This window comes from Triturus cristatus, chromosome 12, assembly GCF_964204655.1.
Source record: "Triturus cristatus chromosome 12, aTriCri1.1, whole genome shotgun sequence".
NCBI classification, from domain to species: domain Eukaryota; kingdom Metazoa; phylum Chordata; class Amphibia; order Caudata; family Salamandridae; genus Triturus; species Triturus cristatus.
Window position 1 is genome coordinate 387872878 of NC_140595.1, and position 18751 is coordinate 387891628.

The following is an 18751-nucleotide window of genomic DNA, read 5'->3' on the forward strand; positions in this document are numbered from 1 at the left end:
GCAGATTGAACAGCCAGCGGCCCTCCACGACAGCCGTTACCTGAGGAAAAAGAGGCCTGAATGGCCTTGATTTTATCTCTGAATCACCCTGACAGAGTGTTACACTAGTCAAAAGAGAAAGGAGTAATGCTAGCTTGGGTCAACGGAGAAGTAAATCTCTGCACAATGGCAAAGATTTCTTTAATGTTGTTCCTAGCCGAGTCAATGCGAGCTGCAAAAAAATGCCCTTTTGCCGTAGCAATAGCAGCATAATACATTTTTTGCATTGCTCTAAGTTTTGTTTTAGCCACCGGGCAATAGCCACTCCTACGCCAAGCCCGCTCCAAAATTTTACAATCGTGTTTAGCCGCCTTGAGAGAAGGAGTAAACCACGGTTTGGAGAGCGCAACTCTGGCGGGTCTAATGGGTCGAAGGGAGGCCACAGAGGCCATTGCCCTGGACACCCAGCCAGTAAACCCTGACAGGCACTCCTCCAGTCCACCAGACAAGACGGGCCTGGAGGTATCCAAGGCATGTTTAAATTTGAGAGGATCAAGTTTCCCAGAAACTGGCTTCTGGTGGAAGCGCAGTAGAGTCTCAGCATTAGAGACAGTCCAGGAAAAATAAGATATAAAATTGTCAGACCAAGGCACCGGACAGGGATCCCTTAAAGAAATAGGAAAATTGGAGCCGATTGGATCCAAAATATGGCCGGCCGGTGAGTAGGAAGGCTGACGTGCTGGCTAAGTTGGGCAATATGAAGAGTATTCAGCAGGTCAATCAACTCCCTTTCCTCAAGTTGGTCCATATGAACGTTCAAGTCACCCAAGACCAAATAATGGAAGAACCTGACTGCCCTAGAAATGATTGTGTCGCCACAGGCCTGGAGAAAAGGACCAGCCGGTCCAGGGGGCCTGTAGATCAAGGAGACACCAAGAGTAAAGTGGGCTGACAAGCGGTCGCTGAAATCAAGCACCTCGCAGCCTGCCCAAGCCATGGCGTCCCCAAACGAAGATCCCATAGATCTTTATATATGATAGCAACTCCGCCACCCCTCCCTCCCTGACGGTCGACTCTAAAGATCTTATAGCCCACAGGAGTGGCCAGTGAGACGATAGGGACAGCCCAAATACGTCCACATGATGTTTCTTGAGTGAGCGGACATTTATCAGAGCTGCCGAGAGCTGGGAAGATTTAGCCCGCTGATCGGGTCGGTGGTCCTCATTGGCCAAAGAGACACCCCCCCCCAGATGGAATCCACATACACTACAAACACCTGACGGCTTTACCGCCACATCCCAGGTGTGAGACAGGCATCAAGCCGCCACCTCCATTGCTCTGAGCGTAGCACTAGAATAACTTCTACATACCATTGAACCCCGAGGCGGCCAAGTAGCATGGCCTGCGCAGGTCGCATCCAGGATGCTGACGCCAGCGGCGCGGACGCTGCGCGTCCGTTCAGCGCACATTTAAATACTCCCTTTATGCGCATTTATGATATGTGTATCTTTTTATGTAATGGTTTTATGCAAAGTCTGATTGATATGTTTTTATGTTAAAACAATTGTTTTTATTATATTAAAAATAAAGGAGGCGAGATATATATTTTTTTTACCAAAAATAAGGCTTATAGTCTATATGGAGTGCATGAAATAGTAGATAAAATTAAATTGAGTGGCAGTCAATTCCAAATAATATAACACAGGGGACGATCTCTTTATTGGTCATTTGAAACCCAGTTCCCTTTGTGTTCGAAGGGTTCCTCTCATATTTGTTTGTCTTTTTTTTAGGTACAGGAAGAAAAGGTGATTTGCCAAATAACACACACTGTTAAGCCGATACAGGGCTCGAACCTGGTTCACTATTTCCAAAGTCACCTACTCCGTCCTTCAGGCTTCATCTCTCCATTTAGCAGAAATGAACATTACATGGAAGGGGTAAGCACATATCAATAAACATCTTTATATAACTATATGGGCATGTTGGGATGGACCATAGTTCACAAGCAATCAACTTCTCCAAACTGAGCAGAATTCGCAGGTGCATGTTGAAGGTGCCCACTGCATTACTGAACACTTTCGTTCAGCGAGTTAAGGTAAGATGTGAACTGGACCAGTGGTGCCCTGGGGTACTCAGTGCTAACTGTGCTGCAGTACCTTAGACATTTTTGACTACGTTCCTAAAGACTAGAAAGAAGAACTCTTGAGTATGACCTAATAGTTTGCATTCCCTAATGCGGCCACCAGTGAATAGGGAATAACCTTGAAAAGGTTACAAAAAGGAGGGTGGGGCAGAGATTTGCCTGACAGCTCCTAGAGGCCCAACATCGGGGGGATTGTTGTTGCTTATGAATGTTGTACTTCGCTGCATGAGTAGAGTTCGAAATAAAATGCTACTTTTCATATAAGAGCAAGTATTTGGCTGGACATTGATTTTTTGTTCCTACGCTTGCACTTTAAGTTCTGAGTACTCGTGTTTACTATCCCCCTGAGGAAGACTTGACTGCTTGACCACAGCTACCACTGACAGTCAAGTGCAGAAGGTGTACCTGGCCCAACAGAGCAGCACCCATAGTAGGTTGGGTCCCAGGACACCAGGAGTAAAAGGCCTCAACCAATACGGCTGGACCCAGTGACCCATGCGTGCCCCGTTACCCTCTGAAAGGGGTACTTACAGTGCACAAGACATGCAAGCGAGAACTATTATATGCCCCTGGCAAAAATTTACATTGACTAAATCTAAATCTTTTCTACTGAATCTAGCTGTGGCAAATTAGAATTTAGATATTGGACTACCATATACGAATCTTATTAGGGAAAATACAGCCCCTATGTTAAAAGCCCTTTGTGTCCCGTGCTATGCAGGCAGCATAATTTAGTATTATGCAAGAGGGCACATGGATACCATGCAAAGTTCTAAATCAACTTTGAGCAACGTCACTGCAGAGGCAAACACTCACCAAAATGGCCCTCAAAGAGCAATCTTGCACAGAAGTGAACTAATCATTAAAGGAATCTAGGGATTTCAGGAAAGGTCGGACTGGATTTAAGGCTTTGAGGTCAGTCACCCCCCATCCATGGCTACTTCATTGCTCGTGTTATGAACACTGGGACAGATGTACGATCATTTGCTTTTGCGACTCGCAAATTGCGAAAAATTGCGAGAATCAATTTGCGAGACGCAAAAGCAAATGTACACCTGTGGCAGAGACACTGTTAGCAATTCCCAATGGGGTCCAAAATGCGAGGCTCATGAATATTAATGAGCCACTCGCAATTTGCGACCCCATTGGGAATGGCTTCCCTTCCAGGGAAGGTGGCCTGCTGGGCTCAGCAGGCCACCATGTCTAGGACTGCTTTTCAATAAAGCAGTTTTTTTTTTTTAAATGCAGCCCGTTTTCCATAAATTTCATGTAATTTTTTAAGGGCAGGCAGTGGTCTGAAAAATATTTCCCCCCTGCAGTTGCAAAGGGGAAGGGATGTTTTGCGACCGCAATTACAAAACATTCATACATGGCTTTGGGGTCACTATTAGGAAGGGAACACCCCTTCCTAATAGCGACACGTAATTCCTAAATAGCGAGTCGCAGATAAATTGTAACTCGCTATTTAGGAATTGTACATGGCCCTGTGACATTTTGCATGCGCAAACGGGTCGCAAACCCGATTGCACATGCAAAATAGGGTCATACATCTGGCCACAAAGTCTAAAAATATGTTTCTAATACTGCGTTAGCCAGACATCTTCTGTGTCACAGCTCCTCCCTAGCAGTATCCCATGTTAACCAATATTGGGCCTCTGGACCTATTAACAACTCTTTTCCACAATGTGCAGGGCTGCTCGAGGAAAACAGCCCAAAAGCCACGAGAGGTACTGATAGCCCTGGCCACTTGTGGTGCATCGCCTCCCATTGCACATATAGAGAGGAGCTTGAAAGAACCCATCATAATGTTTATCCGGGTACCTAGAAGGAGGAGTTGGGGTGTGCATATGTACACACCCTGCATGTGTGGAAAGGTCTACACTGACATGATGTGTTTGTATTCAGCCCGCTTTTAAATGTTGACTCAAGAATAGGGCTGACACCTAGCCCTTTTTTCCGTGCCAGGCCTGTATTTTTAAGTCCAGGCCAGTAAAAATATTGGGAAAAACTGTGAAAATCCAGTATATTTCCCTTGAACACACAATGAAAATAGCTAACAGATATTTAAGAACTGTCTAAACCGTTTCTGAATGATTATTAAATCAAACAGAGGGAGTGACAATTGTGATGCTCAAAACGAATCCTGACAATTTTACATGAATTTCTAAGAAAGATGGCACCCTTACCCAGGAATAAAGCAGGTAGGCGTGGTTGTAACAACATTTTCCATATTGGGGCCCCCAGTTGTCCCTTCAAACGCTCAGGCAGCTCCCAGCATATTTTTGCACAGAGAATGGTAAATTCCCCATTGGTACGCCACATACTAACCTTTGCAAGTTTTCATTTATGCAAATAAACCAGGAAGCTGATTCTCACATTTCCCAGCTGCAGCCTGCCCTGCAAGCTTTGTAAATTCAAACAGGATTTGCTGTTTCCAAAGCGCAGATGTATCGAATCTCCAAACCTGCTTTTTAAAATTATGTGAAACTGAACATTCTCTGAAGTTCAATTATTGATTGAACTTTTATGTTAATCTGCAGTTGGCAGTCTTTGTTTTGGCCATGTGATTCATCTCCATCATAAATCGTGCTTTGAAACATAACTCAACAAGCTGCTAAATTAATATATATTGAGTTCTCTATTTAATGGATAAGGGGTCTTGTCTCGCAGCAGTAGATTTGCTCAGCTCTGTTTTGAAAAAGTGCTTCCTGCCGCGTGAGGGACATCTGCTCACACATGAATGATTGTGCTTTTCATTCGGGGCAGCACCTTCGCTTTAAATCCTGGCTGCGATGAAAGGAACAGATTGGAGCGGGGTCGCCTTTGTGCGGATTTCGGCTACCCAGCGTGTGGCTTCATACATTATTGAGAGCAAATCTACTATATGCTACAAGTCCCCGCTGCACTTATTTTGCCAACGTTATTCAGGATGACAGCAGGGATCACTTTTCTCTACGGGAATTAGAGGGCAGCCAGGAAAACAAAACAAAGACGTTATTTAGTGGGTTTAATTATCTTTGCGCTTCTTTATTAAAGTTCAATGCTACCTGAAAAAATGCATAAAGTAAATTACGTGTGTACTGGATTCCGGATTCCATGTATTTATTTTGCATGGGTTGGTTAATATGCATTTCATATTTTTCTTTCCTTATCCTTCAGTGGTAGGATTCTCATATGATGTTGTAATTATTTTAGTTCATAATATAGTTTTAGCTCGATGCGTCTTGTAATGGAGGGCCAGGGAGACTCGCTAACATGGTGTCCGGCAGTCCAATCCTCAACCACCTGCACCAAATGAGAAGTTTGCTTGACAAGTGCCAGAGAATTATTCCTTTTAGAGATGTTCAGAAATTGCCATGCTTTTTCATTGGAAGCTATAAAGCTAGCTGGCTCATTATGCAGTCACAGCATTGTAACAGCAGATATTCATACCTAATTGCGTTTGATGTGCCCACTAAACATTAGGACCCCCATTATGATGCTGGGCGAAAAGCCATCCAACTGCTCATCGGAGGCTTTGCCTCCGACATCATAGGTTTCCTTCCGACTGCCGTATTACGATACTGGCGGTCGGAGGGAAACCTGTGGGGGAATTCCGCTCCGTTTCCAACTAGCTCACTGAGCCCATCGGGGCGGCAAGAGGAATTGTATTACAACAATGATGCTTTCCGCCTGCCCTTTCATGGCGGTCCGCCTGCCTAGAAAAGGCAGGCATAAAGTGACTTTGGGGCCTCTATCTGACCCCCCCCCCCCGTCCAACGCTACGGTAATCATCCCTGCACCTTGTGGCAGGAACCGCTTGGGCCTGCCACGCGGTGCAGGAATGTTGGACAACATACATTTTTCTATTGCAGCTTATGACTTTTCCGGACGCCACACAAGCTGCAATTGAAAAATGGATGTTTCCGAATGCTCATAGGGCGGTCGCATCCTAATACTGCGGGTGGAACCGCCGACCAATAGTCAGGCGAATTACATCCCACTACGGTGTCGGTCGGACGTCCGACATCATGATAGGGCTCTAAATCTTTTTAGCTTTATTTGTTTTGCAAAAGTCATAAGATACTATGGATGTTCATTTATTTATTTATTTTTTATTAGAACTTGTATGTATACTGACGTATGTATCCGTGGGGCACAGCTTGCCGCCTTGAAGTTAACATTCAGAGTTGAAAGTATCAGCCTATTAGCTCACAATGTTTGTTTTGAAATATTTGTCAGTTTTCGAAGATAAGGGAAAGTTTAAATATGGCATAGATTGAACAGGAAGTAAAAAAATGGACGTGAATTACAGCAAGCCAGGGAAACCAGCTACAACTCTGTCTTACTCTGCAATACCCCAGAGCTTGATGAAGTTCTCAAATAGGAAAGAAAAGTGTTGGATGAATCATTGTATGTGATGTTTTTAGTCCAAAGAAGATTTTCAAGTAAAGTCTTATTCTTGAAGCAGCTATTTAGAGTGGAGATTTAAGTGACTAGATGCTCAAGCTGACAATTGGTTTATCTAATATTTGACAAATACACTAATAATCAAGTGCCTCCCTCATTGTGGAACTGGTTATTCAGGCTCTCATGACTATCTGTTGAGGGCAGTGGAAGCAGGCTCAGGGATAAGAGCACCATTAAAATACACAGTGAAATGCCAATGGGATGTGGTTATATGTGGTACACATATTGATGATGGGAGAAATGCTTGCAATAAGTCTACACACTGGCTATCGCTTAGGGTAGCATTCCAACCAATCACTCTTTTGCCCACCTTGTCACCTCAGTTTGGATCCAGACATATGCAAATCAGTCCTGACCCTGGTCCAATAGGAACAGTCCCAGGTCAGGTCCACTCTGAACTTGAACACAAGTAAACTTAGACTGATTTTGCTCTAGTTATGGTCTCATCAGCCAGCTACATTTTCCACTGTTCCTTAGTGATCCTTTCTCCCAAATATTTGTGCCATGCTGTCTTGAAGCACTCTGTTTGCTACGTTTTCAGTAAGTTGCAGGTGGTATATAATTTAGAGACCCAGCTGGTGGTTTCAGTTGATCTGATGACCTGGGTCAGCGGAGTGAAATCTGCAGGTTCTTCTAGGAACCTGTGTAAGTGTACCTGTGACATATTTCTTTGTCTCATATAAAGGAAATAGCCAAGTGGTGTGTGGTCTACTACCTGATGTGAGATGCTCCACTGATACAAATGTGTGATGATCATACAGGTCACCAAATTCTTGTATATACCCTCTTTCCATGTTGCTCTGCACTAATCTCTCTTTCATTGTTAGTATTAATGGGTAGTGGGTTGTGTGCTCAAGAGAAGGCCAGTGAATATTAAAATGGAAACCCTATTCACCAACTTAGGCTTTTCTAAGTCCTGCATGTTATTGCAATGGTTTTGACTTCTTTTGGGTCTCTAGGTATGCCAAACGGTAAGAGAGCCCAAACGGGTGCAGCTTCTGTTTGGTCATGTTCATGCTTAAGGTATGGTAATCTGGCATATGGATGGTGCCTTTTTTTGACAAAATGGCTCTGTGTCACCACATCCGGGATACCAGTCCAACTCTATCATTTTATGATATGAGTATGTCTCAGCTAATCCAGGGTTGTTTTCCGGCCAAAATTAATTTAATCAGTAAGCTTCAATGCATGGAATGAATGCTGTGAGTGGAATGAGTATATTCATGAACAAGTATGAGAACCTGGGAAGAACGACCATTTAAATGATAGTGAATCTACCAGCAAGGTACAAGAGTAATATATCCCATCCATCTATTTGCACCTGCAACCTATCTACTGAGGATCCATAATTTAGTGATAGAATCACATCTCTAGCTTTAAGGAGATGTACACCCAGGTACTTAGCCAATTCCTCCATCCACCATATGGAAAATTCAAAGTCAGGTTTTATCGTACACTCAGTGAGGGAGAAGAGCTCGGACTTTGTCCAATTTATGACCAGCCCAGAAAAGTGGCTGAATCCTATAACTTCACAAATCAGGGCCATAAGGTTATGCACAGGACCTCTTACGAACAGTGATGGTTGTATGATGTTACAACGCATTCCGTTGCAACGCATGCCTTTACCACGCATGCGTTACAACACGAATGCCATCACCATGCATATCCTTTACCACGAAAATGCCTTTAACATGCATACTTTTACAACGATTTTCGTTGTTAAACTATGCATGTTAATGGCATTTTCATGTTAAAGGATATCTCCGATCCCTACAAATTAACCCTAAAAATGTACCCTTAAAAGTTACCCTGTGCGACACCACCTCCTCATTCCCCCTAACCTGTCCACTCCAAGCACTTCTGATTTGCGTTTTCCGTTGTTAAGAGGAAGCGGAAGTGTCTTTCCATTTCCTCTAACGACGCCGATTGCCACCACATCTTCTTTCTTCTTTAACTGAAAACGACGGAAACAGGTGTGTTTTTTTGGGGGGGGAGACCCCCCCAACCCCCCTTTTTTTTTTAATCTTTATCACACATGCCTTTACTACGGATCTCATAGTAAAGGTATGCGTTGTAAAGGCTATTCGTGGTAACCACGCATGCGTTGTAATGCATGCGTGGTTATGGTTATGCGTGGAAACGGCTGCGTTGTAGTGGCTGTTTCCCTCCTGCAATATACGTGCCAGCAGGTCCATGCCAGGCCATTTACCAGGATCCAGGCCACCGGTTCCACATACAGCAATTGAATAACTTTAGTGAAGCCATTTAGAATTGCCACTTTCATAAGGAAATGGGCACTCCAAGGAGTCAAAAGCGTTTATAGCATCCAGCAGCTTTCACACTGGGGGTGACAAGATTGAATACAGTAAAGATGGTGCTAAGATTAACGGCCATTAATAAATGTGATACACGCACAGATTTTACAGCGGACTCAACTGTTCCCTGAGAAGGGACAGTCTGGCAGCCATCACTTAGGCTACTATTTTATTTTCTAATTTTATAATAGATAGGGGCTTATAAGATGCAGCAGCAGTGGGTTCTTTTCCAGGTTTTGGCAATAGAGTTAGTACAGCCTCACAAAGGGGAGGTGGAAGGGTCCGATTTGTTAGAAATTTGGCATACATTTTGAGCATCTAGTGGTGAGAATATGTTTAGAAATTTTGTAAAACTCACTTGTCAGACTGTTCAACCCCGGGCTTTATGACCTGATATACTCTCAATAGCCACCAGCATTTCCTCTGTGGTCATGAGATTACTAATGAACTGTTAATGACTGTTGTCCAGCCACAGCATTACAATATAATTTTGGCAAGTGCGTGTGGAGAATATTGGTTTCTCAATACCGGAAGGATATAACTGACAAAAATTGTGGAAATATTCTTGGCTGATATCTTTGTTAGTAGTGTCACACCTTACTCTGTGTATAAATAGATAATGTGGTTGTTTTGCTTGTTGCCCTTCAATAGTTGCCCTTTAATAGCCTGGCTAATGTTCTACCCGATCTCTCCCCATTGCCATATTAAAGGGCCTGTGTATGCTTACCCAGGTATGTTACCTCTGTGTCAGCCAGGCCTCTGTAAGACTGCAGCAACTGATATTGTGCATGAAAGTACGAAGTGTTGGACATTTGTGACATGGATTTCTCTAGTGCTTTTAGATCCTGCTCAAGCCATGTCAGTTATGTGGGTATATCTTTCAGCACCCCAGCTTGCTTAGATATTGCTATACCACAAATGTACCCTTTGATTGCTTCCCAAAGTGTTGCTTGAGTCACTATTGAGCCCTCATTGTGTCTGACATATTCTAATATTGCCTAGTGCATCTCACTTTGGAAAACCTCATTAGTCAGGACATCACCAGGGAATCGACAATAAGCACAGCATATTCCAAACTAAGTTAATTGGATAGTGATCACATAGCGTGTGTGTAAAGTGTGTAATCTCAGTAATCCAGGATGTCACATCTCGCATGACAAACAAACAGTCTATGCATGACTGTGTCCCATGTGGCGTTGAACATAAAGTGTATGCCATTTTATCACCATGCCACAGGTGTCATGTGTCTACAAAGCCATATTGATGTAGGAACTCCCCCAGTATGCATGCAGAGGGTGTCCTGCTGCGCCTCTAGTGTGAGAACAGTCCTTTTCCAGTTCAAGGACCATTTTCAACCCCCCCCCCCAAGAGAATAGTGTCTGCATTCCCATGTATGAGGGTGAGCAAGATAGAATGGAAGAAATCTGGTATATCGACATTAGGTGCACATGTATTTACAATCGCCACTACATCATCTTCGATTAAGCTCTCTAACACTACATATTTTTCATTCACATCTTCGTATTTCTGAAATAATAAAAAAAAATCATATGTTTGCAAACCAGAATACATCAGTGATACACACCATGGGCAATATCAACACTCTGAGGACTTTTCCCTTCTGACACAGGGAATTTTAACATATATGTAGGGTAATCTGGGGACTGAAAGGGCCCAATGAAGATACTCCTTGAACCCTCAAGCTTAGTCTAATACTATTGCTGTCCCTCAGTCCTGTGAGCCCCAAAATGAGTAGATGCCATTGTTCCGACTGTTCCTTCTCAGTCGCATTCTAAATTAATGCATATCAAATTTCAGCAGCCCCAAGTATAACATACTGTATCTGACACCCCTGTCTCATAGCATCTTGTTAACATCTGTAAAAATCCTGCATGCCTCCTGGACCAACTGGGCGAAATCAGGGGAAATGAATAGCATGGATCCCTGGTATTGCAAAGGGCCGTGCTCCCTGGCGAAATGCAGCGCCTTGTCAGAAATCAAGAAATCGGGCTATCAGGGGCAGTGGGTGGGCACTTGGTGATAGGCGTGGACCCTCTCAGAAATACAGCAGAGAAGCTGGATCTGCTGAAGAGAACAGAAAACAGGTATTCCATAAAGGTGTTGGGATGCCCTAAGATTGTAGATTCTGCAATTCCAGAGATCCGTATGTTGTTACAGAGTGATTTTGCTTCTGAATCTTCATTTTTGGCAGTGGTCAAAGTCAGCTGTTTTTCCAATTAGTTCAGTCTGTCTGTATTAGCTGTGGTGTCATCTTCCAAGTCTGAGATTCTGCTTCCCTGCCCCACTTGAGAAGGTTCACCAGTGATCAGTGTCTGAATGTGAGTTTCTTTTGCGTGCTGCGTTTTGTGCTCAGACTGGATTTTGTCTTGTTTGGGGTCTCCTTTCCCATGGTAGCTGAGTGGCAGTGAATCCACGTAGTGCAGCAACAAAAGTCATTAAATAAACTATAAGACACCTGGAGTCCCACAGTGCTATGGGCATTGGGGAGTATCACCCTAAGGCCCCCATAAACCAGAGGCAGTACTGCTGCAAGTGCCACCACCCCTATGAGCTACAGGAGTCTGATTAGAAGTGACATTCTGGGCCGCAATGCTCAACACCCCACAATAATATCTTGACCAGCTGAGTGTACATATCATTCCCTTTAGACATTAGTATTCACCACCTTCTGATGTTGAGTACTCACTGCACCACACCGAAGGCTTATCGTGCTCAGAAGGCAGTATGGTCTCTTCACGTGACATCCCACTCTACCTCAGTGTTTGCTTGGGGAACGTTTTGATCCCCTGTTGTGTAGCATATTTGGCAGGTCCAGCCCCAGAGTGTCACGTTAAGAGGCCATTTTGGATGGCAGTGTGGCCACGCCCCAATTAATTGATTTTAACTCACATATAGCAACACAAACCTACTATGGGCAGTACAGAATGCCTTAATTAGAAGGAATGTAATGCATGTTGAAATGTGAATAAAAAGGACGACTAGGCAAATATAGGGTTAGAGATATTAACTGACAGAATTAAACCTCAGTTATGAATTCAGCAGTATTTCAGAGTTTTCCTTATTTGTCCATTAGAATGAAACAAGTCATTTATGAACTCAACTGTATTTTACGTAAAGCAGCCGAGAGTTCCTTCTTCTTCCTTCATTAAAAATGGGACTAGTGGCAGGGATGAGGGAAATGATTGCCTGTGGGAAGCTCAGTAGAAGCAAATACATCAATTGAGAGGGGTCTTTATGCTGCACAAACCAAACTGGGAGACTGTCACACACCCATTAACCAAGAGCTCCTAAGCTTCATTAGGTCTCTCCTCAAGCCTGAGAGTCCCTTAGAGCTGATCTGGAATAGAAGATTGTCATTGTATCTGATGCACCCAGTCCAGTTGAGGAATCGCGCTAAGGGTGGGGTTAACATCAAAACCCTTTTGATCGGAAATTATTGTCTTGTCTTTATTTGGGAATCTCTTAGATTGCTTGGTTTGGTGATGGCTACTATTAATTGGTTTGAGATGTGTACAAGTGAAGTAATCCTTTATCTTTAAAATAGCATTTGCTCTCCATTCCCTGTCATAAAACATGGAACTAAACAGGGGTTACCTCTGTATCTATTGCCTTCTCTCTCTCTCCCTCTCTCTTTTCGTGCAGAACGTAGTATAGATGCTCAGTCACTACTCTCAAGAACGTTAAATTTGGCAGAGGTAAAAAGCGGCAGATCATTTCATAACTAAAATTATAAAATATATAAATTAATTTTTAAGTGCTGCCTAAAAATGTTCCCGCATTTGCCAAAAAGCATACCTTGTTTGAATTTCAGCCTTGAGGAAATATAGATACTACATTCATTTATTTACAGTATTGCAGTAGAGCAGATTTTGCTGAATGGACAGAGGACACTTTCCAAGAAAAGAAAGACCACTTAGAAATGCTAGACAAATGAGATTCAAGTAGAGAGTGATTGTAAGACCACGTGCCTGGTGTCCCTTAAAATCTGTTCAGGCAATGGGATAATTTGTTTTGGTTTGTTCAATAGATGGCTCCTCCTATAGTCATCTGCTGAGGTAATAAGTAACAATGCACCTAAAAATCTAGGGGCATATTTACAAATTGCTTGCACCACTGGAACGTCACTTTTTTATGCTCTGGTGGCACACAGTGCAGGCCCATATCTACAAGGCCACACAAAGCCACCCTGCATGGCTTGTAATGGCCTTGTAGGTAAGGTGTAAGTCCAGACAGCGCAAGTAGCTGCGTTGACTTACATTGCGGCAGAGAGGCATGCCATGGGTGTTGCTGTTGGTGTTCCCATGCAACAGCCATGAATTGTGACACTGCCCCAGATTTACAACATAGCATGAATCTGTGGCAGCACCAAACATTTACACCTCCCAGAGCAGGCGTAATGAGAAGAAATGTTTACATTTCTCCTCGTTTTTTCCTCTTTCCACTTGTGCTGCATTCTGCAGCAAACATAGAAAGAGGAAAACGCCTTTTGTGATTGTTTTGCGCAGGAAGGTACCCATTCCTGCACAAAAACAATCATGCCAACAACACAGACACGCTTGCCCCATGGTGCAAGAGTGACTGCATTGGCGCATGGCTACAATTCTTGCGCCGGCACTGGCTGAAAGGACAGGAATGCACCATATATTCTAAATAAGTCAATATCTGTCCTTTTGAATTGGCGTTGGGCAGCACTGCAAAATGACTTGCAGTGCTCTCCTATGCAAATTCTTTTCATATATGCCCCCTACTTTACCATTTATTTTTCATACAGATTCTGTGATTCCTAATGACCTATTGTCATACCTCTCAACTCATCATTCCCCAAATCTCATCCACAACCCTTTTTCTTTCACCTGCCTAAATGTATACCACCAGCCTCCAAGATGACATCTGCTTTGCCTGAGCTTCCATGAGTGGTCAGCACACTGAAGGCATAATGTGCCGGCATAGTTCACAACTTCCTACTTAAGGGTGATGCAAAACATGCCTGGCGGTGTTCTCTCATATTACCTATCACCCAATCAGTTAATTGTATATGCACATATAATTGTAGATCATGAGAAAAAAAAATGTAAATAAAGTCCAAGAATCAAGTCTTTTATTCAAAATTGGATGTGTGTCCTTCTCCAAATTGTTACTCTTTGCAACTGATACAATTCAAATCAAACCAAATCAAATCAAATCAAATTCGAGTCAATGTTGAACATCCATTTTCAATGTTACTGATAATCTCAAATTCCAGAACATGGTTAAACAACCAACATGTGTTTTGTGATCTAGTCGCTTCTTCTGGGCTGTTAAATGTAAAATATATAGAATATAAGACACTGTTTACTCAAATAATTAATATTGCACTAAACAAGCATTTCATTCATGGATTATCCACTAAGTATACAAATTAAAATAAACACCCATATCAAGCTGATAAATTTCACTGTGTTCATGTTCTTAATTATATTTGCTTGAATAGTTTTAACTTAACTAATCCCACCACAATATGAAATGTGTTTATACACAGTGCACCATTATCTCGTCATGTGTCATTCGAAACAACTCAAAACATTCCCAAATATGTAGTTTGTCCTAATGTTATAATATGTTCATCCCAGCGAGCACATTATTATTCCTTTTCTGTCACAAATCTTGGTAGTCACAAACAGGAATTTAACTAACAATCAAAATCAAAAGCCATTTCAACAATCTAATATATCCTATATTATACACTGATCCCTCATCTATGGAAACAAACACTACCTCATGTCATAATTCTTTATGATGATCGATCGCAATACAGATGTCCAAAATCAATCACAAAAAGAACATGACAGTGACACACATACTGGCAATATCCAATTAAAAAAATTAAGAAAATTAAACTAAAATTCCTCAGTAATACATCCATTATTACATTATTGAAGTTGTAAGCCCAGCCTCCATAACTCCATCACTCATCTCTAAATTCAATCCTCTATATTTTATATTGAGAGTTAATTAGTCCTTCTAATCCTCATTAAAAACATCTGAAATCGTCAATAATAAGAACATTAATTTTGTATATTATTAAATATGAATCTTTGATATAACCACTTATTTGAAAAAACTTCATAAGTATCTCCATCCCCATCATAAATCAAAAGTTCAGAACCCATGTCACTTTTGCATATTAAATTAAATCTCATAAATCAGTCCTGAATAATGATTCAGATTCACTAAATCTTCTCTAATATCATTGACCTAAAATTATTAACATTTGAAAAACACATCTATACATGTTAATTTTATACTCAAAGCCTTTTCTTAAATCATACCCCTTAATTCTTTAATATGTCCAACTGCAGTACAGTAATTCCCTATGATACACACATCTAAAATTAACAATGGAAATATTTCTTTCATACATTATACGAATTATCTTCCTCATTATACAATCTCACTAATCCCAATATCTAAAGTTTTCACATTTTAGCTTACCTAAGAGACAAGAAAACAATTATCAATGGCCCATTTATGTCCTGAGCCATTCAAAATGACCTCTATTTTGCATCTATTATTGATAGACAGAAAGCTCCCCCGCGACACTCCACACATGGCCCAACCGTGGAAGTTAATGTCCTGTACTTACAGGGTATAGTTTGCAGAAATTTATAATTCTAAAACTATTCTCCTGTTGGATTTGTATCTCAATTCTACCTGCCTAAATATTATTCAGGATTCAAAAATATGAATTTATGTGTAACTCTGAAAATTCCAAATCATAGATTCCGAAACCCAAAATTATTTTAAGTCAACAGTCTAAAAAGGTCATCCCTTGGACTTGACCCACGTAAAGAACATCATGTTCAATTACATTGCCTCTTCGCTATTCTAATATTCCACATCATACCATTAATAAACAATTCATGAAATCAATCCATAATACCACCTTCACTATATCCTAATTATACAGTATTGAACCTCCAAAAATCTCACTACACAAATTAAGTTTTAAGTAATGAAATTATAAATTCTTATGTTTTTCATCAATCTTTGAAAACATTTCCGGGGTGACACTGACAAATTTGGTCAATTTCTTTACCTTAAATAGTGCTCCTGTTCAAATTTAAATTCCAAACAAAATTTCCCGAGCTCCCTAAATAATATGCTCAATGCAAAATGATTACATATATTATCTCCTAAATTTCTAAATATAATATCACAAACTCACAACTAATTTTAGCCATCCATCTAAAATAGTCATCCCTTGGACTTGAGCCCGCACATCATAAGTGTTGTATTCAATTTTGTTACCTCTCTACTTCCTTAATGATCCAAACTCCTGATCAATTATGGGGGCCTAAATAGACTTTCAAAAGTTCCTCTTACTCCACAATAAGTAATAGTCTGCAATAATGCGTTGGCATGATTGTGATGAAATAATTGACATCATAAGCACACAGTAGCTTTCCATGCTGCATCATGCCACATACATAAGTTTGGTGTGTGTATTTTTCCACACTATGGATGTTTATGGTCCACCAAATGAAAACATAGTGAGGTACACTGTCAAACAAGATAATATGATATTCCACAAAAAGGGCATTCATTTAGACAGAGAAACTGATGTATCTCAAATGGTGGGACACACAGGCACACTGCGGTTCGGCTCTCAGTTACACTACCAATCCATAAGATGAGTGCACACTGTCAACCTGACAAAACGCTGTGCTGAATAAGTAAGTATAATAGTGAGGCAAGATTAGAGAGAATTTCAAACTAATAAATCCAAGTGAATGTTCAAGGGGAGGTAGACTAGACTGACAGTCAGCTTGATGTATGGCCCACTGAACAGAATGTTTGCTGCTCCCAGATGCCATATTCTGGAGGTATGAATCTAGCTTTTTTTTAAATGTATTTTCACCCAACAAAGAGGAGGAAGAGGCCTTCTTTATCCCTGTGATGGTCCAGCATGCACATTTCAAATATGAGAGAGAGAGAGAATAAGGACAGCCATGGGCCATTCTCCCTTGTATTTCTTTTATTTTATATCTCCACGTATGGCGAAAACTACCGGCCCATCTTTTTCCTTCCCTTCACAGCTAAAGTCACTGAGAGAATTATCAACGCCCAACTGACCACCGTCATCGAAGAGAATGCCATCCTCCCAGTCCGGATTTCGCAGCAACCACAGCACTGAGACAACCCTCCTTGCCACAACCGATGACATCTGCATGCTACTCGACCAGGGCCATGCGGCGACCCTCATCCAACTAGACCTCTCCACAGCCTTCGACACCGTCTCCCACCGGACTCTTGCAGCCAGACTCCATGATGCCGGTATACAGGAAAACGCCCTTGAGTGGATCCGCTCCTTTCTCTCTGGCAGAGCCCAAAGGATCAGACTCCCACCTTCCTCTCCGAACCTACTAAGATGAACTGCAGAGTACCCCAAGGATCCTCGCTCTGCCCCATGCTCTTCAACATCTACATGGCCCCCCTCGCCGCCATCGTCAGACAGCATGGGCTCAGCATAGTATCCTACGCCGACAACACCCAGCTCATCCTCTATCTCACGAAGAACCCCAAAGGCACCAGACTCAGCTTCCAAGAAGGAATGAAAGATGTCAAAGCCTGGATAAGCAACAGCTGCCTAAAACTGAACTCGGGGATGACAGAGGTCCTCGTCCTCGGACCCTCCCCCACTGCATGGGACAGCTCCTGGTGGTCCCCTGCCCTCGGAAACCCTCCCAGCCCGACAGACCACGCCTGGAGCCTTGGCATCATTCTAGACTCCTCCCTCACCTTGACCCGCCAGATCAACACCGTCGCCTCCACCTGTTTCAACTCCCTCCGGATCCTCCGCAAGACTTTCAAGTGGATCCCCTGAATGCAGAAAGACACTCACCCACGCACTCATAACCAGCAGATTGGACTACGGCAATGCCCTCTATGCCGGAATCAACAAAACCCTGCAACACAAGCTCCAAACCATACAGAACACCTCAGCCAGACTAGTCCTCAGAACCCCACGACACAATCACATGACCCAGCACCTACGAGACGAGAGTGACCTTGAAGTTACTCACCATCCCCTACAAATCTCTCCACAGCATCAGACCCGAATACCTCAGCGAAAGAGTCTCCCTCCACGCACCCAACAGGAACCTCTGCTCCGCCGACCTAGCCCTGGCAGAGACCCCACGCATCCGCAGAACAAGAGCAGGTGGAAGAGCCTTCTCCTACGTCTCAGCAAAGACCTTGAACGAGCTCCTAGTTAACATCAGACACTCCCCCACTCTGCACACCTTCAGGAAGTGCCTCAAGACCTGGCTCTTCAACTGATACGGAACTGCACCCCCCCCCCAGCGCCTTGAGACCCTCACAGGTGAGTAGCGCATGTTATAAACCCCTTATTGATTGATTGATTGATTGATTGATTGATTGAAGTACAGCATCCCAGTCTTTCTGCTGATCTTCCTAATTTGACATTTAGTTGACTTGTAGTACTAAATGGCTCACCATGTGGGCTGTTATCTCAGTGGGTTTCTAGGAGGCCTTAACCTTAAATACCACTCCAAAAGAGAGATGTTAGAACTATCTAAACCCACAAATTAGTCTTTTTGTTCAAGGTTTTCAAAACTCAACATTTACAGAGAGGGGTGGCATATTAGCAAAAAAAGTTCATTAAAACTGTTTAGCCTGTTACAAAACTCTTATATGATTTAACACTGGCCTTCAACAGTGTCTGCAAATTGAAATCATGAATTTCAGTATTATGTGACCAAAACTAGGAGGCTTGTTAGTTTTAATTTCATTATATTGTATTGTATTGTATTGTAATTGCATTAATATAGCAAGGCGCCAAGAT